At 41.6% G+C, this 21191-nt stretch overlaps 1 pseudogene across 1 annotated transcript in view; it reads right to left on the reverse strand.

Annotated features, from left to right (window-relative positions):
- The window catches only part of LOC311136376 (disks large homolog 2-like), a 219354-nt pseudogene that overhangs the window by 188951 nt on the left and 9212 nt on the right, over window positions 1-21191 (reverse strand). Inside the window, exon 2 of the transcript XR_014615442.1 lies at window positions 10202-10360. The product of XR_014615442.1 is annotated as a disks large homolog 2-like (transcript). The remainder of the gene's footprint in view (window positions 1-10201; window positions 10361-21191) is intronic.

Raw genomic sequence — 21191 nt, forward strand, 5'->3', positions numbered from 1 at the left:
ACCAGCTTCATGAGGTAGTCACCTGGAATGCTTGAAGGAGTTCCCACATATCCTGAGCACTTGTTGGCTGCTTTTCCTTCACTCTGCGGTCCAACTCATCCCAAACCATCTCAATTGGGTTAAGGTCGGGGGATTGTGGAGGCCAGGTCATCTGATGCAGTACTCCATCACTCTCCTTCTTGGTCAAATAGCCCTTGCACAGCCTGGAGGTGTGTTTTTGGTTATTGTCCTGTTGAAAAACAAATGATAGTCCCACCCAGCGCAAACCAGATGGGATGGTGTATCGCTGCAGAATGCTGTGGTAGCCATGCTTTAAGTGTGCCTTGAATTCTAAATAAATCACAGACAGTGTCGCCAGCAAAGCACCCCCACACCATCACACCTCCTCCTCCATGCTTCATGGTGGGAACCACACATGAGGAGATCATCTGTTCACCTACTCTGCATCTCACTAAGACACGGCGGTTGGAACCAAAAATCTAAAATTTGGACTCATCAGACCAAAGGACAGATTTCCACCGGTCTAATGTCCATTGCTCGTGTTTCTTGGCCCAAGGAAGTCTCTTCTTCTTATTGCTGTCCTTTAGTAGTGGTTTCTTTGCAGCAATAAGGCCATGAAGGCCTGATTCACGCAGTCTCCACTGAACAGTTGATGTTGAGATGTGTCTGTTACTTGAACTCTGTGAAGCATTTATTTGGGCTGCAATCTGAGGTGCAGTTAATTGCCGATTTCTGAGGCTGGTAACTATAATGAACTTATACTCTGCAGCAGAGCTAACTCTGGGTCTTCCTTTCAGGTGGCGGTCCTCATGAGAACCAGTTTCATCATAGCGCATGATGGTTTTTGCGACCGCACTTGAAGAAACTTTTTCCAGATTGACTGACCTTCATGTCTTAAAGTAATGATGGACTGTCATTTCTCTTTGCTTATTTGAGCTGTTCTTGCCATAATACAGTGGGGAAAAAAAGTATTTAGTCAGCCACCAATTGTGCAAGTTCTCCCACTTAAAAAGATGAGAGAGGCCTGTAATTTTCATCATAGGTACACGTCAACAATGACAGACAAAATGAGATTTTTTTTCTCCAGAAAATCACATTGTAGGATTTTTTATGAATTTATTTGCAAATTATGGTGGAAAATAAGTATTTGGTCATCTACAAACAAGCAAGATTTCTGGCTCTCACAGACCTGTAACTTCTTCTTTAAGAGGCTCCTCTGTCCTCCACTCGTTACCTGTATTAATGGCACCTGTTTGAACTTGTTATCAGTATAAAAGACACCTGTCCACAACCTCAAACAGTCACACTCCAAACTCCACTATGGCCAAGACCAAAGAGCTGTCAAAGGACACCAGAAACAAAATTGTAGACCTGCACCAGGCTGGGAAGACTGAATCTGCAATAGGTAAGCAGCTTGGTTTGAAGAAATCAACTGTGGGAGCAATTATTAGGAAATGGAAGACATACATGACCACTGATAATCTTTACACGACTGATCCGTGTAAAGGAAAGAATGAATGGGGCCATGTATCGTGAGATTCTGAGTGAAAACCTCCTTCCATCAGCAAGGGCACTGAAGATGAAACGTGGCTGGGTCTTTCAGCATGACAATGATCCCAAACACACCGCCCGGGCAACGAAGGAGTGGCTTCGTAAGAAGCATTTCAAGGTCCTGGAGTGGCCTAGCCAGTCTCCAGATCTCAACCCCATAGAAAATCTTTGGAGGGTTGAAAGTCTGTGTTGCCCAGCGACAGCCCCAAAACATCACTGCTCTAGAGGAGATCTGCATGGAGGAATGGGCCAAAATACCAGCAACAGTGTGTGAAAATCTTGTGAAGACTTACAGAAAACGTTTGACCTGTGTCATTGCCAACAAAGGGTATATAACAAAGTATTGAGAAACTTTTGTTATTGACCAAATACTTATTTTCCACCATAATTTGCAAATAAATTCATTAAAAATCCTACAATGTGATTTTCTGGATAATTTTTTCTCATTTTGTCTGTCATAGTTGACGTGTACCTATGATGAACATTACAGGCCTCTCTCATCTTTTTAAGTGGGAGAACTTGCACAATTTGTGGCTGACTAAATACTTTTTTTCCCCCACTCTATGGACTTGGTCTTTTACCAAATAGGGCTATCTTCTGTATACCACCCCTACCTTGTCACAACACAACTGATTGTCTCAAACACATTAAGAAGGAAAGAACAAATTAACTTTTAACAAGGCACACCTGTTAATTGAAATGCATTCCAAATTAACTTTTAACAAGGCACACCTGTTAATTGAAATGCATTCCAGGTGACTACCTCATCAAGCTGGTTGAGGGAATGCCAAGAGTGTGCAAAGCTGTCATCAAGGCAAAGGGTGGCTATTTGAAGAATATAAAATATAAAATCTATTTTGATTTGTTTAAAACTTTTTTGGTTACTACATGATTCCATATGTGTTACTTCATAGTTTTGATGTCTTCACTATTATTCTACAATGTAGAAAATAGTCAAAATAAAGAAAAACCCTTGAATGAGTAGGTGTCCAAACTTTTGACTGGTCCTGTATATTTTAGGAACTCAGTCTGAACTTACTTAATAATAGAATACACAAGGTGCAATTTTGAAATTTGGTTGTGCATAAGCAGTCACTCAATTAGTCCAAGTCAGCATTTTTTTTTTTTTGATTGTTAAGTTAGTATAGCGGCCAGCTATCTAAACTTGTAGTAAGCATGGTCAAAATACCAACCGGGTTGGGGCCGATTGAACATCAGCTGCCATACTGCAAACATTTGCCTCGACCCTATGGCAACGTGTAGAATTGCAGGAAATTAGCTGTAAAACTGCACATTTTTCTCTCCGCCCCATGGCAAAATGAGTAGAATTGCCCATCCCTTGATCTACACTGATTGAAGTGGATTTAACAAGTGACATCAATAAAGGCTCATAGCTTTCACATGGATTCACCTGGTCAGCCTATGTACACTCAATGTATACTCCTCTACCTATCCGTCACCCCCTCTCATTGATGACTTTCTATCTAAATAAAGACTGTAACTGTAGTTTAATAGCCAATCAGAGAAAACGCATGAGCCAATCAAGGCCTCCCATCCAACAAGTCTATGGAGTAATTATGACAACAGGGAGTCAAGATGGAGACCCAATCTGAGTGTGTTTCTTCCCCTGGGGGATCCACACACGTGCAAGAGCATGCTACCTACCTACCAACCATTCACACACACCACACACACAGCAAGAGACTGCTCTCCGAATTGGACTGATTACCCTGACAAACATCGGTCACCTACTGTGTCTGGGCGTTCATTAAACCAACTTATTACTCTCAAAGTTCACACTGCTTGATTGACAGAGGGCTAATCGCTGCTGCAAGATTAATGCATTTTTGCAAGCAGATATTACCACGGAAAAAGACTGTACAGTAGGTCGAAAACGTGTCGGCATGAATCGATGAAGACATATTTTCCAAATCAGTCCATCCCAAACTGTTTGCCTTGCTCAGACAAACTCGTATACCTCTCTCTCTCTCCCTAGCCTAATATCTCTGTTGTCGGCTGTGGGATGTGTGGGACAAATAGGCTATAATCACCCTTGACAATCCTTGAGCAATTAAAGTGTGGTAGCACTTACTTTTATAGTGCCCAATACTTTGAAATTACCATTGAAAAACCATATTACATAGATTGCTGTTTTTTACCCAGTTATTTACTGGAATTAATGCGCTAAATTTGTGTAATCCACATTTTTGTTAACCTAACTGTCAAAAACATTGTTGGAAAAGCATCATGGGAAATGAGGACAAATTATAGATTTTCAATTCATAATATTCTTTTGATCATTCCTATGACAATATCCCACTTTCCACACTGAGATGGATGTGCCAAATATGTCTTGAGCATAAGCAAAAACAAAGCATAAGCAAAGACAATGACGGGTTATGCACAGTCATATTCATTAGTGTTAAAGGCCTATAATTGCAGTACGCACAACAGACAATGATTGTTACTTTGCAACACTGATCGACGAAACTGAATGTCATAGATGAATGACTGGTGGCACAAAACATACAACTTGTGTTTGAGTGACATTGAAAATTAGTCACAAACAAACATGGTATTCCTCAGGTATTGAGAGATTTATGGCACACAGTATTCAACAGGACCGACCGCACAGAAATCCAGTGGAATCACACAGAAATATGATAATTTCATCCGATTCTGCATGGTACCTTTCAAGTAAAAAGAAAACATTTGAAAAGTGCCAAGTGAACTCCATGCATGGCTCATCAACATTTGGGCACAGAAACGGAAACTGACCCCAAAAGCACAGGAAAGAAATAAAACCAAAAACAAACGTTCCAGAGCGATAAAAGGAAAAAAAAAACTTGCCAGGTAGTTTGCTGCAGTCACACCCGGGTATGTAAGATCAAAACGGGTAACCAGCGCAGGCTGCAGGTAAGATGTGAAAGACAACATCACTCGTAAGTTAGGAAGACAAAAGAGAGATGATTAATACATAAAGATAGAGAGCTGCAGGCTATGCAGGTAGTTACAGTATACTGTCATACCCAGTCATACTGCATGCGCCACAGAGGGCAAGAAAGAGAAAGAGAGAGAGAGAGAGAGAGAGAGAGAGAGAGAGAGAGAGAGAGAGAGAGAGAGAGAGAGAGAGAGAGAGAGAGCAAAAAGGAGGATGCAGGAGAGCAATGTTAGGTTTGAATGAGGGTGAGAGGAAGTGAGAGAGTCTTACTTCCTGCATATGAGCCAATGAGGATGAGCTTCTAAGAAGCACCCTTTCAGGCCAGATTTACCCATGTCCAAAGTCTGCAACTGTTTAATTCCCTTATTACTGTAACTGTTCTTAAGGGAATGGAAGACTGATTTTTAAAAATGCCAGTTAACCTTGCCTTCTGCTGCTATAGCACCAGTAGTGGTTGTCCTAATTTTAATTTGTATGTTGGTTTACAAAGTAATAATTTCCCAAATAACTCTCAATAGAGTAATCCTAGACTACAATCCTATACCCCACCCAAACCCTAAAGCAAGCTAGTGCGTCCTATGCACTGCAACTTACTGTGCTGCCAAACCAGGTGAAAGGCCTTGTGAGCGCAAGTTAGCTCTTACCTGCAAAATTACCAAGATAGGTCGTACTCTCACCCGATGCTATGAAATAAGTAGGAGGGGAGTACAAATTCCTCATGGCTCAGTCCCTGGCTTTGAATAAAATGGAGATCAGAATGACAGTTTCCTATGCAATGTGCTAAAACACACAGAATTCAACCATCTTGCGATGGTTAACAGAGTTCCATCCTTTACAGAGTCCCATTTTAATGCCATGAACAGCCTACCCCAACTACACATGCAATTGTCATAGCAACTTAACTTTCCTTGTGAGTTCTGTGAGTTTGAGGGACTGACTAAAGAAAAAAATGATACCCGAATCAAAATTAGCTAAAAAATACTGAGGTTTTCATTCACAGCCTGTCAAAGACTCCATGGGGCTGCCATAGCAGCTACAGGGCCGCTTGTGTTACAGTGGTGTGTCAAATCCAAGGCCTGCTGCGTCCATTGATATGTCGTCGCCATGTTTTGAGATCTTCTGTCAAAACAGAGTGGAGCTGAGATGGGCAGCATTTTCTCACTTATTGCTGGGATACGAGGTAACAACAGGGTCTGGCCTATATAATTATTACTTTTTTCAAGTACAAAGTGTTTGTTAGGTGTTCAGCCAGTGTTAAAAGATGCTTAAAATTATAGAAAAAAAATGTAAACAACGACTGTGATTGTGTTGAATTGTGATTGGGAATTAAAGATTGACATGTTATTAAAAAGTTAGTGGTCATAATTCAATCAGAACAGAAATGTGTAGGCAGCTTAATTTACCCTGTCCTGCAGCTCAACTTACCCCATACCCGGGGTAAGTTGTGGCAAGAGCACACTTTTTTTGGACAAGCTATGTTTTCAAAACTGTAATGTTTACATGAATTCAGATTATTTCCAGGGATACACAACATCCTGAAATATATGTAGATATAGTATCTTTGTTAGGAAGAATACTATATTTCCCTTGACAGAGTGATGCTGAATGTAATAAATTGCTCAACTTACCCCCTTCTCCCATACTTTAATCTAGATAATTAAGTATAAACATGGATCATATTAGTGGAATATTCAGTTCTGTGCTGCTTTACCTTTGTTTTATTTTTCAAAAAAGAAAACAAAGATTAGACTATAGCTAAATTCGGACAATGAGAGTTTCTTACAAAAAACATTTAATTATTTCAAATCACACTTTAAATTAACTACAATGAAATCACAGACAAATCCAAATATCTTGTCACTCAACAATCTAGCCCCTGCGATGCACTAACGTCCTTTCCAGGGGGTGTACTTGTACATCAAGCTGCCTCATGCTACAGAAACAGGAGATAGGCTCCTGCCCTATGGGCCATTCTGGCTCGGACAAGGCTGCCTACTTACAAAAATCTAATTAAACTGTGAATGCTGTCTGTACTAATCAGTGTTGGTTACTATGTACACATTCTCCATTGATTCCCATTCTGGTCCCACATTGCCCCCAGCTGGCCCATATTGTGTTCTGAGCTCCGGGGTGAAGTTTCCCCTAGGTACAGATCAAGGATCAGCTTCACCTCCCCCAAACCTAACCTTAACCATTAGTGGGGGAAATTATAAACTGACCCAAGACCAGCGTAGAGGAAACTTCACCCTACAGTGTGTGCTGAGCAACAATTGTTGTTTTAAATATGCTTATTTAAAACTGAACACTCAGCACCACCTGCTGTTCATTTACTTTATTACAATCAGGAAACACCTGAAATCCAAGATAGTTGGGCAATTGGCTTCCAAAGTAATCTCCTTAATAATTTCTCATTCGTTGAGTGCCATATCAACGACACTATCAATTACTTTATTTAACATGAAACAATGAATGTGTAAATCCTGTTTCCATGAGGTCAAGCACGTCAGACATTTATTCCCCTACTTTTCCATACAAGCAATGTTCTCCTTCTGTTTATTTATGCTTATAAATGTTAAATAACTTTTTTAGTACATTTACAAGACCATTATTCAGTATTATATTCCTTAAAAAAATAATTTAATAATTAGCTTTCTCTAGAAAGGTTTCTCAAATAGTCTAACGCATCCAATACAGATATGAAACAGCCCGTGTCACATTTAAATAAAAACAGATTGTTTTCCATCCCGATCAGATACAGATAGGCAGTGAACACATGGGTCATGTTCATTAGGGCATGTAATGGACAGATCGAAATGTACTGGGGGGAGGGCCTGGTCCAACTCAAGGTGTAATAAAAAAAATGCACCCCCTCACCAAAGTAAGAAATATTTTCACATGACCCTCCCCTTGTACTGTAAAATAAATTGAACACCCTCCCCCCTCACATAATTAAATCAAAATAATATTTACCACAAATAACAATAACGGTACCGACCCTGTGTTTATAAACCTGGATATCGACTTTGCCACTTCAGCATGCTTTTGTGGCACTGTCGATGCCACGCAGGGCTACGGGCCAGAAGGTTGAGGGTTCACCGACCACCACAGAAGAGCTCACTTTCCCTGCCTGTTTCATTACACTACCATCAGAGCTGGTTGCAGACAATGATCAGCTAGGGTGAAATCTGACGTTGTAATTATATAAAACATATGCAACGAATTTTCCACCAACAGGTTACTGTGCCATTGCACCACACAACCAATAAACAAAGCATACCGACTTCGGGCAGTTCAATATCATGGTTTGCATTTTCAACATCACAATAAATAGACTATGTCAATCTTGACAAACAGAAAATACATCCCTCCTAGGCATACCCAGTATCAAAGGCTTGGCTTGACAATCTCCGAATGTCATTAAACTTTTTGGTGTTTTGTAACAGATGTCGCTTTCCATTCATCAATTGGCCACTGCACAATTTGGATTGATTGATAGATTTTATTTGTCAGTTAAAAAAATACATATATACTGAACACAAATAAAGTCGGGGGCTTATTTCCATTGTGGTCCCTATTTTTGACATAAATACATATACAATTACATAGATACAGACATTACATAGATACAGACACATTACAGAGATACAGACACATTACAGAGATACACGAAAAAATGCTCAACCTCAAGATGAGTATGAGGGGGGAGTTTAAGTACAATTCTTACAAGCTTGTTTGGCTGGTAGCTTATTCTTTAGATGTTTGGGGCTGCTGGTGAACATTTACATTACATTTTAGTCATTTAGCAGACGCTCTTATCCAGAGCGACTTACAGGAGCAATTAGGGTTAAGTGCCTTGCTCAAGGGCACATCGACAGATTTTTCACCATGATGTGCAGGCATAATCAAAGTGACACTGGACTAGCGCACTTGCCAGTCTTTAGGGTGTCTATAGCTAGGTTTCCATCCAATTGGCGACAGATTTTCATGTGAATATTCTAAAATGTTCATAAAACAATATGCCATTTCAGAGATTCTGGCGGCAGACAACATGATGGAAGATTTTAATTTACAGGACATTTGAGAAATGTAATAGACATCTATGCGCATTCAGATTCAACCTGGCGCATCCAGCACCATCAACAAACGAGGGATGTTGGCCAAATGAGACACATTTACGTGTCCTTAAAAACAGCCTATTCCTTGTGTTTCAATGTGTAGCATATGCAAAACTTTATAGCCTATTTTTATTTGGGGGGGGGGGGGGTTGGGCTTCTTCCCTAAAACAATTATTGTCCACCTCACGGTTCAGCTATCAGAGATTTGAGCACTACATGTATCAGGGCATTGCATGCAAAGGCCTATAGGCTTAGGTATCCACTGTATGATTTTCCGGATTGACTGACCTTCATGTCTTAAAGTAATGATGGACTGTCGTTTCTCTTTGCTTATTTGAGCTGTTCTTGCCATAATATGAACTTGGTCTTTTACCAAATAGTGCTATCTTCTGTATACCACCCCTACCTTCTCACAACACAACTGATTGGCTCAAACGCATTAAGGATAGAAATTCCACAAATTACCTTTTAACAAGGCACACCTGTTAATTGAAATTCATTTCAGGTGACTACCTCATGAAGCTGGTTGAGAGAATGCCAAGCTGTCATCAAGGCAAAGGGTGGCTACTTTGAAGAATCTCAAATATAAAATATATTTTTATTTGTTTAACACTTTTTTAGTTACTACATGATTCCATATGTGTTATTTCATATATTTGATGTCTTCACTATTATTCTACAATGTGGAAAATAGTAAAAATAAAGAAAAGCCCTTGAATGAGTAGGTGTGTCCAAACTTCAAGTTCAACTGTCGGAGTCAGTTGGAGCGCCAGGGAGCACTGCCTTCATTTCATAGGCCTGCAGTAGCTAAAGCTTAATAATAGCCACACCATACCAAACCTTCACAAACGTTTCTACACTTTATTAGGGTAACATCAAAAGTATGTCAAGCCATTGTTTATAGAGAAAATACGAGCAGAAGAGCAAATGTAAACCGGGGAAAAAAGACACTACCCTCCCCTGTCCCCCCCCCCCAAAAAAAACATACAACCCTCCCCAAAGTAAAAAAAGAAAGTTTGACTACCCTCCCCTATTTTGTACCACCCCTCCCCAGTACATTTCGATCTGTCCCTAATGGACAATTTTTAAATAATGTCTTACTGGACAAGTCCAGGTAGTCCCTCCCTGTTTCGTCTATTTTCTTACAGTTGGTGCCTAATAAAATGACCACGACGATGTTCTTGTGTTAGCAGTAGGGCACTGAGTTGCACTTATGAGAGGCTTACTGAAGACTCAGGGCAGGAATCTTTTGAATGAATCAAGAGATTAAGAGAAGGAATGGCTAAGAGGAATGAGAGAAAGAGATGGGAAGAAAAACAGAAAGAAACAGAAAGAACAAGGGAGAGAAAAGACAGGAAACTTGAGGAGACAAAAGAAAAAGAACAAGAGAGCGAGAGAGAGAGAGAGAGAGAGAGAGAGAGAGAGAGAGAACAGGGAGTCCACCATGTTGGCAGTCACGCATGGTGTGGATTGGTGAGGTCTCGCCAATGAGAAAAACACTGGTTGAAAATACATAATTTTCGCAGTTGAAATGATCTATTTTCAGCCAGTTTTGCTCACTGGATTGGGGGTGCAGGAGAGGACGTTTGCTGACCTTGAGCGGGGAGATATGGGAGTGGGACACGTAGCCATGCACATTCTCAATCTCTGAGAGGTTCTTCTCCGACACGTGCACCAGCTCAGGGGCGCGCACCTCGTTGGTCAGCCGCGGGAACCCGTGCTCAGGCGGAGAGTCCTCATCTTGATAGCGATACTGCTTTAGAACGGAGGAAGAAGTGAAGGAGAAAAGGGAAAAGAAACAGTAAAAAGTCAATCAGAATGACAACAATAATAGATTGACATACATTTTCCACTTTGTGAACCATGCTGTTTGTAGAGACATTTTACAAAGTAACATAATACATTGACTAGGCTACATGTGTAGCCCAATTATGTGGCCGAATGAAGTGAATGATGAGGCATCTTCTGTGATGGTTCATGTTACCCGTATGGTTTCCATATGATTCATGTGGCACTTCACCACTACTAAACTCTTGTGAAATGACAGTGAAAGCTGTGTCCCATTGGGGGTCTTTGGATAGAAGGGGAAGGGAGGTCTTTGCCAGTAAGTGTGAATATTTGACAGCGTATGTAAGTGTGAACATGTGGGCCCTCCCAGATGATGTCAGAAAGCAAAATGGGGGGTGGACTGAAACACGGTAGCCTTATTGTAATTGGAATGGAAAGTGGGAAAGTTGCACTTATTTTCACAGGGCCTTTTTGTGAAATAACTAGCGCCGGGATTCAATCAAAGGCGTGTTGTCGACAAATGCATGCCATTTAAATACAATTTCCCTCACCCTCGCGGAGAAGGCATTCACGGTAAAGCTGCAGATGATGGCTCAAGCATTAATTACCTTTAAAAGTAAAGTACAGTGCGCTTGTCGACAACTCTCTTTGGATTGAATCCTGGTTTAGGTGAACATTGCTACATTTAGTAGCAATAACAAAAGAGACAATGGCGCTGAAATTGATAATACTGCCATTTTGTGTGTTTTTTTTCACTGATCCTAACTTATTTTGTACATAATGTTTCCGCCATCTTTTCCTATGACCGAAAAGAGCTTCTGGAAAATCCGCACCGAGTTAAAGGCTAGAGCTGCTGCTTTCAAGGAGCGGGACACTAATCCAGAAATCCAGCTACGTCCTCCGACGAACCATCAAACAGGCAAAGCGTCAATACAGGACTAAGATCAAATCCTACTACACCGGCTCAGGCGCTCGTCGGATGAGGCAGGGTTTGAAAACTATCACGGATTACAAATCGAAACCCAGCCACGAGCTGCCCAGTGACGCAAGTTTACCAGACATGCTAAATGCCTTCTATGCTCGCTTCGAAGCAAGCAACACTGAACCATGCATGAGAGCTCCAGCTGTTCCGGACGACTGTGTGATCACGTTCTCCGTAGCCAATGTGAGTAACATTCACAAGGCCACAGGGCCAGAAGGATTACCAGGATGCGTACTCAGAGCATTCACTGACCAGCTGGCGAGTGTCTTCGCTGACATTTTCAACCTCTCCCTGGCCCAATCTGTAATAACTACATGTCTCAATCAGACCACCATAGTCCCTGTGCCCAAGAACACCAAGGTAACCTGTCTAAATTACTATCGCCCCGTAGCACTCACATCTGTAGACATGAAATGCTTTGAAAGCCTGGTCATGGCTCACATCAACACCATCATCCCAGACACCCTGGACCCACTCCAATTCGCATACCGACCCAACAGATCCACAGATGATGCAATCTCTATTGCACTCCACACTGCCCTTTCCCACCTGGATAAGAGGAACACCTATGTGAGAATGCTGTTCATTGACTACAGCTCAGTCTTCAACACCATTGTGCCCTCCAAGCTCATCACTAAGCTAAGGACCCTGGGACTGAACACCTCTCTCTGCAACTGGATCCTGGACTACCAGACGGGCCGCCCCCAGATGGTGAGGGAATTCAACAACACATCCGCCATGCTGACCCTCAACACGGGGGCCCCTCAGGGGTGCGTGCTTAGTCCCCTCTTGTACTCCCAGTTCACCCATGACTACGTGGCCGCGCAAGACTCCAACAACATAATTACATTTGCAGATGACACAACGGTGGTAGGCCTGATCACCGATGACGATGAGACAGCCTATAGGGAGGAGGTCAGAGACCTGGCAGTGTGGTGCCAGGACAACAACCTCTCCCTCAACGTCAGCAAGACAAAGAAGCTGATCGTGGACTACAGGAAACGGAGGGCCGAGCACGCCCCCATTCACATCAACGGGGCTGTAGTGGTGCGGGTCGAGAGCTTCAAGTTCCTCTGTGTCCACATCACTAAGGATCTATCATGGTCCACACACACCAACACAGTCGTGAAGAGGGCACTACAATGCATCTTCCCCCTCAGGAGGCTGAAAAGATTTGGCATGTTATACAGCTGCACCATTTAGAGCATCTTGACTGGCTGCATCACCGCTTGGTATGGCAACTGCTTGGCATCCGACCACAAGGCGCTACAGAGGGTAGTGAGTACGGCCCAGTACATCACTGGGGCCGAACTCCCTGCCATCCAGGACCTCTATACCAGGCGGTTTCAGAGGAAGGCCCAAGTCATAGATTGTTCTCTCTGCTACCACACGGCAAGTCTGGAACCAATAGGACCCTGAACCGCTTCTACTGCCAAGCCATAAGACTGCTAAATAGTTAGTTAAATAGTTAACCAAATAGCTACCCGAACTATCTGCATTGACCCTTTTTGCACTAACTTTTTTGACTCATCACATACACTGCTGCTACTATTTATTATCTGTCACTTTATTCCTAGTTATATGTACATATCTACCTCAATTACCCCGTACCCCTGCACATCGACTGAGTACTCATACCCCGTGTATATAGCCAAGTTATCGTTACTCATTGTGTATTTATTATTACTTTTATTACTACGCGTTTAACTTGTCTACTATTTCTCTATTTTCTTTTTCTCTGCATTGTTGGGAAGGGCCCGTAAGTAAGCATTTTAATGTTATCTACACCTGTTGTTTAAGAGGCATGTGACAAATAAAATTTGATTTGATAATACACTAAAATGAAATTACTGAAGGAGTGTCTTGTTTAACTGATCCTTTGAACTTGCCTTGGGATATAGTGGATTACCATATCGTTCTTATCGCAGAACTAGACAATGCTTCAGATTACCTTTCCTTTCTGATCGTCTTTCTTCCTGCCTTCACAGAAGTCATATAATGGCAAACAAATTTTGCTTGATTTCTCGCATGAGGTGTTTGACAAATGACATTTGCTTTTTGGATGTAACATTTTCTATATTCATACCTAGAAAAAGACAAGGCAAAGATGTCTATTATAAACCTGCTTAGATAACTCTTTGAATAATACATCGATATATGCCCACGTAACACTAAAATGTTCAAACCAACTCAAACCAATATTTAATAAATACCTATATTTCCATCAAGCTAATACTGTATGTCCCTAATGTTAACCTATTTTATCCATAATAGAGTGAAAAGGGACAATATCCCCAAGGCCTGAGTGCCTTATGATATGAAAGCAGTGAAGTCCTCTCTGTGTACAGCACAAGAGTGGAAAGCGGCATGAGAGTGGCATGGGTGGGCAGTGCCCTGCCAGAATCATGGGGAGAAGGATGGCATGAAGATGGGACTCGAGGGACAGTGTGAAGGCCCCTCTCTCACCCAGGGAGCGCTCATCAAGGCTGGGTTCATGCATGCCGGGGGCTGGCCAGTGTGTGGGGACCCCTGCACCGCAGCCGGCCTGTTCTGTGGACAAGAGAGAGCAATCCAGCTTTGACCACAAGGGGGAATCCAAGAGAAGAGCAAAAGTCCAAATGTTCAGGGTAAAGTTTATCATATGGGTACAGATCTAGGGTCAGTTTACCCTGCCCAAATCCTAACCGGGTAGGTTAGGGGAGGGATGCAAAAAAGATCTGTGTCTGGGTAACTTCATCCTGCTCAAAAGTAAACACTCATTGAAGCGTAGGTGTGATAGAAATAAATAGACAGGGTGATGAATGCCACCATGCTCGCCAACAATTAGGCCCACCAGACACACAGTTTGGGCAGATGGTAATGGCTGGACATCAAAATGATGTGTCAAAAGAACAAACATGATAATCAAGTTCCCATGTACCACAGCAACATTGAATGGACACACAGACTCCATCCCAAATGACATCTTATTCCCTAGTGCACTACTTTTAACCAGTGCCAATAATGCTCTGGTCAAAAGCAGTGCTCTATGTAGGGAATATGGTGCCATTTGGGATGCAGCCTAAATAAGTGATTCACAACATTCAGCAGGCTCTGAATACAAAAATCCCAGTACGTGATTAACCAAAACAATAGATGAGATATCAACGCCTGAGGGAACAGCGTTATAAGTGGATCATGTCAGCTATAGGTCAGCTGAAATTCACCAGCAATCACAGTAATCTTTGATAAGGGCCTCAAGGCAGGAAAATGGAAACTGAAGGCAACATTATTAAGAGTTAAGGCAGAAGCCTATGAGGCAGAAGCCTATGTATAGGGTGGCAGGTAGCCTAGCGGTTAAGAGCGTTGGGCCAATAAGCGAAAAGGTCGCTGGTTTGAATCCCCGAGTCAACTAGGTGAAAAATCTGTTGATGTGCCCTTGAGCAAGGCACTTAACCTTAATTGCTCCTGTAAGTCTCTGTGGATATAATGTAAAATGTATGCTATAGGCCTAATGCTATACAGCCCAGCCCCCTCACCCTGTGCAAATAACATCAAAAGCAATAGGCCAGAGAGAACTATCCCAATCGCAACTGCGATAAGCTAGTTACACATATCAGATTTCCCTGATTTAAGCTGCAGTCATATTTTAAAGACTCTTGCCACATGTTCCTATGCAGAGGAACGATCTGATGCCTCAAACTCTCCAATTACCCCACATCCTGTGCTAATAATCTCGCTTTATGATTAGACACTAAGCAATGTGCTAGACTGTCTAATCTACTGTCCTATTTCCTCTTATCACTCCCTCTATCTTTCCTCAGTTTCTCTTTTACCCTTTTCACACTACTGAGCCAAGCCAAGTTATACATCCACCATAGTTGCTGGAACCGTACTGGAAAGGCCAATTAAAAGGAAATATCAGACCCAGCCCAGTACGGTTCAGGTTGACCCGCTAATCTGAAAAAGTCATTACATTCTCAAACTAATGCATTCTAGCTCTCTCTCTCTTTCGCTCTCCTCTAGTAGTCAGAGTAAGAACAGACAGACAGTGAACACTCCAGCTGGTGCCCACAGCGCAAAGGTCATGCACTGTTGCTCTCTAACCGCAATTCCCTTCCCAAACTAACAGTGGCTCAACCATCTGACCCCTATCAGACTACCACAGAGTTCTAACCCCAGTCCTACACCAAATACATGGGTTTGATTCCCACGTCTGCCACACACTGAATATTAACACAACACCTTAGTCGTTACGCCAAGATATCCAAACCCCTTGACAAGGTCGCTAGGTTTTGGGTTAGGGTTGCTACAATATGCTTACTGTCTATTATGATTGGTTATTTAGGGACATAAGCACGAACATTGGTCACTTAGGGAGTGGGATGTCACTGGCTTAAGGTAAAAAATAAGGGAGCTGTAGAGTGATTTAGGCCTAGATTCAATCAGGTCAAGCGTTAACCAGCGATAGCCGACACACGCATAGCTGGTGTTTTGGTGGTGTCGGAGGTGGAACTGCGTTAGAACTGTAAAATCGGTGGGCAGCTGCTCGTGTGGTCATTGTCATGAAGCCACACCCGTCCCACTCATGTTAGAAGTTCAGAACGAGAAAGTGTAGGCTATATAGATTTAATGACACTCAAATTGAAAATAATTTAACTAAATAATGAGGATTTGTATCCGGCCTATTCAAGGTGTAGATTTCATCTCACATTCCAGTGTTCAAAGTTGTAAACAAGGCTGCATAGGATTTCTCTTAATGCGACTCCGCAACCAATGGCAATGTCTGCTTTAGGTATAATGCCGGGAGCCACTAACGCAGCTTCACCACGCGGATCTGAGAGAATCTTGCCCTTATTTCTTCTCTCTATAGCACTCTATATAATTGATATGTATCCATACTGTACTGTATGTATCTGTATCCAGAGATGAATGTGTGTGCAAGAGAGACATTGCGTGTGGATGTATTACGCTTGTGTGACTGCTATTTTAAGGTGCCATTATACCTTGCGTTGGCACGGTTTCATTGAACCGGCACACTTTTCTCACTGCACCCTGTAATTGAATACAACTATTCAGACAGGGCAATCAGCAGATGTCATCCCACACTGGCACTTAGTGTCTGTGCCTAGCGTACCATAGCAGTGCCCACTGAAAAGTGGAAACTGGCAGTGCCATTCCTTAATATCGGCACAGTAACATTAAATGTCCACTACGCATCTTCATTCTATATGTTATAAAGACGTGGCTCAGTTGGTAAGCTTGTGGCGGCTGGCAATTCCAAGCGTCCTGGGTTCAATTCCGGGGGATCACATACACGACTATTGCTTTGATAAAAGCTTCTGCCAAGTGGCATAAACTGCAAAAGATTATCTTATGGCCACAAAAATGATTTAAATTCCAAAATGCTTGTGCATTATCATAACATCATAAATTACCTCTTCACAGAGGAATGTGTTATACAGAGTAGAACGGAAACAGTGAACATAAGAGAACTGGGATGCCCACTCTCACACACACACAAACACCCAAAAACATAAGAGGGAAGCCGAGGGCAGTGCCTGGTTACTCTGTGCCAACGTGGCCACTCCAGATGAACAGGTGTGTGTCACTAGCGCTCCTGTCTGTCGCCAGAATGGGACATAGAGGAGTACTGGATAGAAGGTTATGAAAAACAACTAGGCCTATACCACTCTGTTACATTTCCATGACCATTTGTAACACAAATTGGTTACACTTTATATTACAGTGCCCTTATTACTGTGTCATTTCCTGTAATTGTAATTACTCACTATTACACTGTACTTAAGAGTTACTTAGGGTTAGAGTTAGGGCTTAAGTAAGGTTTAGGGTTTAATGAGTAATTACAATACTTCTTACACTTTAATTACATTAGTAGTTAGACAGTAATAATGGCACTGTAATGTAAAGTGTTACCCATAAATCTCATTAGCTCTCAATGTATTCTGTGATTCTGTGTGCCATCCTATTCCTATTAAGGGTAGAATGACATTTCATTCCATCCCCTGTAGACCTATACAGATGCAGTGATATGGAAACGTGGGGTTGGCCCATAAGCGGGCATACTTTACTTGAAGTTGTAGAGATACCATATAATGTACATACCACATATACTACCATGTAGTTACACAGGATTGAAATGTATTGGTATTAAATGTAATTACATGAGAATTTGGTGAGTTGTGAAGCTACCGTCTAAAGCGGAGTACTGTAACTCAGTGTTTCTCAATCCTGGTCGTAGGGACCCAAACGGTTGCACATTTTTGTTTTTGCCCTAGCATTCACACACTTCATTCAACTAATCAACTCATCATCAAGCCTTTGATTTGAATCAGGTGTGTTAGTGCTATAGGGCACAAATAAAAATGTGCACCCCTTTGGGTCCCTAGGACCAGGATTGAGAAACACTATGAGCAACAACATTTTGGTTACCAAAGTAGTTATGGAATAACTATATTGAAATTAGGGCAAGGTAATGTAAAGTGTTACCCATTTACCTTGACTTTTTATAGTGTGTAGGCCTACATGTTCAAGCTGCCAGAATCTCAAAATCATTGAGACATTATCCAGAAAGAGCAGAGCTTAGCTAAGCTTTTCCTCCCCTTTGAACATGAGTCGTCTTGAGCTACCATTGACAGCAGTGAGTGTGCATACAAAAATATGCTTGCCATATTTCTTCAGAACATTTAAACTGACACATAGTTAAAGGTATAGTTCACTCAAAAACAATATTTTATTATGTTGTTCATTAGTCCACTGTTAATGCAATCCCAAACAATAGTGCATGTCAGCAGTCACGTTCCCAAGACAGAGCACTTTCAGTACAGAGCAAAAACTGTAATGTGTTTTACATCATATGTATTAATAACTATAGCTACATGAATAGCTATACGGTATAAGGCACCATCTATATAGTGTATGGCAGGATCGGTATTAAGAGGTCATAGAGCAAAAGCTTATGTAAGCAAAGACTTATCAAGATCAAAGATCAAGGCCATATCTACAAGGGGCCAACCAAGACACAGCTGACTTGAAAGCTTCTAAAAAATGAAGGCATTTTCAGTTATAATATGGTTGCAGAAACATTGTAAAATGTGTCATTTAGAAAACTCATGCAATGGTTAACCGTTTGGTCTGAAATGATTAACCTTTGGTTGCATGAGGTTTGAAAATGAAAAACACATTGGGATGAAGTGTGGAAGGGATTAGGTGATTGTAAAACAAAAACATTTTATTGGGATTCTTATTGACTGTACAGATTATACACTGTCAATATCCAACTGTACAGTTGTATTAATGATTATTTTAGTCACCAATTATACACATACAGTGGGGAAAAAAGTATTTAGTCAGCCACCAATTGTGCAAGTTCTCCCACTTAAAAAGCCTGTAATTTTCATCATAGGTACCGTCAACTATGACAGACAAAATGAGGAAAAAAAATCCAGAAAATCACATTGTAGGATTTTTTATGAATTTATTTGCAAATTATGGTGGAAAATAAGTATTTGGTCAATAACAAAACTTTCTCAATACTTTGTTATATACCCTTTGTTGGCAATGACACAGGTCAAATGTTTTCTGCAAGTCTTCACAAGGTTTTCACACACTGTTGCTGGTATTTTGGCCCATTCCTCCATGCAGATCTCCTCTAGAGCAGTGATGTTTTGGGGCTGTCGCTGGGCAACACGGACTTTCAACTCCCTCCAAAGATTTTCTATGGGGTTGAGATCTGGAGACTGGCTAGGCCACTCCAGGACCTTGAAATGCTTCTTACGAAGCCACTCCTTCGTTGCCCGGGCGGTGTGTTTGGGATCATTGTCATGCTGAAAGACCCAGCCACGTTTCATCTTCAATGCCCTTGCTGATGGAAGGAGGTTTTCACTCAAAATCTCACGATACATGGCCCCATTCATTCTTTCCTTTACACGGATCAGTCGTCCTGGTCCCTTTGCAGAAAAACAGCCCCAAAGCATGATGTTTCCACCCCCATGCTTCACAGTAGGTATGGTGTTCTTTGGACGCAACTCAGCATTCTTTGTCCTCCAAACACGACGAGTTGAGTTTTTACCAAAAAAGTTATATTTTGGTTTCATCTGACCATATGACATTCACCCAATCCTCTTCTGGATCATCCAAATGCACTCTAGCAAACTTCAGACGGGCCTGGACATGTACTGGCTTAAGCAGGGGGACACGTCTGGCACTGCAGGATTTGTGTCCCTGGCGGCGTAGTGTGTTACTGATGGTAGGCTTTGTTACTTTGGTCCCAGCTCTCTGCAGGTCATTCACTAGGTCCCCCCGTGTGGTTCTGGGATTTTTGCTCACCGTTCTTGTGATCATTTTGACCCCACGGGGTGAGATCTTGCGTGGAGCCCCAGATCGAGGGAGATTATCAGTGGTCTTGTATGTCTTCCATTTCCTAATAATTGCTCCCACAGTTGATTTCTTCAAACCAAGCTGCTTACCTATTGCAGATTTAGTCTTCCCAGCCTGGTGCAGGTCTACAATTTTGTTTCTGGTGTCCTTTGACAGCTCTTTGGTCTTGGCCATAGTGGAATTTGGAATGTGACTGTTTGAGGTTGTGGACAGGTGTCTTTTATACTGATAACAAGTTCAAACAGGTGCCATTAATACAGGTAACGAGTGGAGGACAGAGGAGCCTCTTAAAGAAGAAGTTACAGGTCTGTGAGAGCCAGAAATCTTGCTTGTTTGTAGGTGACCAAATACTTATTTTCCACCATAATTTCAATTTGTCTGTCATAGTTGACGTGTACCTATGATGAAAATTACAGGCCTCTCTCATCTTTGTAAGTGGGAGAAATTGCACAATTGGTGGCTGACTAAATACTTTTTTCCCCCACTGTATTTACGTAGTTTATACAATAAAATATACAGCAATTTGTTAGTGTATATTTCTCGAAAGTCCATTTGGTCTCAAAATATCATTATTTTCCACAAACTAGACTCATAGTTATCCTAATAGCAGGTCTATGTTTACTTCCTGGAAAGTCTCATGATGATGCAAAACCAGATTGATGCGCAAAACACATCATCATGAGACTTATTGCTCTTGCTAAATTTTGGACATCAGGAGACTAAAAGCAACATATCTTTAAAAACTTAAATTGACATGCTCTATTTTATGGGACTGTAGGCTATCAAAAGTGAAGAATAATTGAAAAAATAGTTTTTAAGTAAAATGCCACTTTATGATGGCTATTAATTTACAGGGAACAATCTAACATTATGACACTGTATCTTGGCATATTGGTTACTGCCAACAGACAACCAACCCACAAAAACAACAACAACGGTTGATAACCATCAGATCTGAAACTTTGACCACAGGGCATGTTTGTACTCGTTCCAATCATAGCACTGAGACACGGCCCACGTAGCATGGTTTAGCGCCGTAGCACGGTTAGCTGTGGGGTGAAGTTTCCCCTAGGTACAGATCTAGGATCAGGTTCCCCTCCCCCAATCCTAACCTTAACCATTAGTGGGGTGGATGCAACCTGACCCAAGATCAGTGTCTAGGGGCAACTTCCCCCTACTCATTTCAGCCCATTGACGTATACTTAGGGTTGCAAAGCTCCTGGTAATTTACAAAAGTAAATCTTCTGTAATTTATGTAATTATATTTGCAATATATGGTCACTTTGGCAATTTATACTTAAATAACTTTAAAAACTGTATTCAAACTTTAAAAACTGTATTCATGGTCAATATATGTGTCCATATTGACCATGAGTTTCTAGTGGATAGACCATACAGTTCAAGAGAAAATAGCCTAATTAATGAAAAAATAATC

This window comes from Coregonus lavaretus (genome assembly GCF_964263955.1).
Source record: "Coregonus lavaretus genome assembly, chromosome: 10".
NCBI lineage: Eukaryota > Metazoa > Chordata > Actinopteri > Salmoniformes > Salmonidae > Coregonus > Coregonus lavaretus.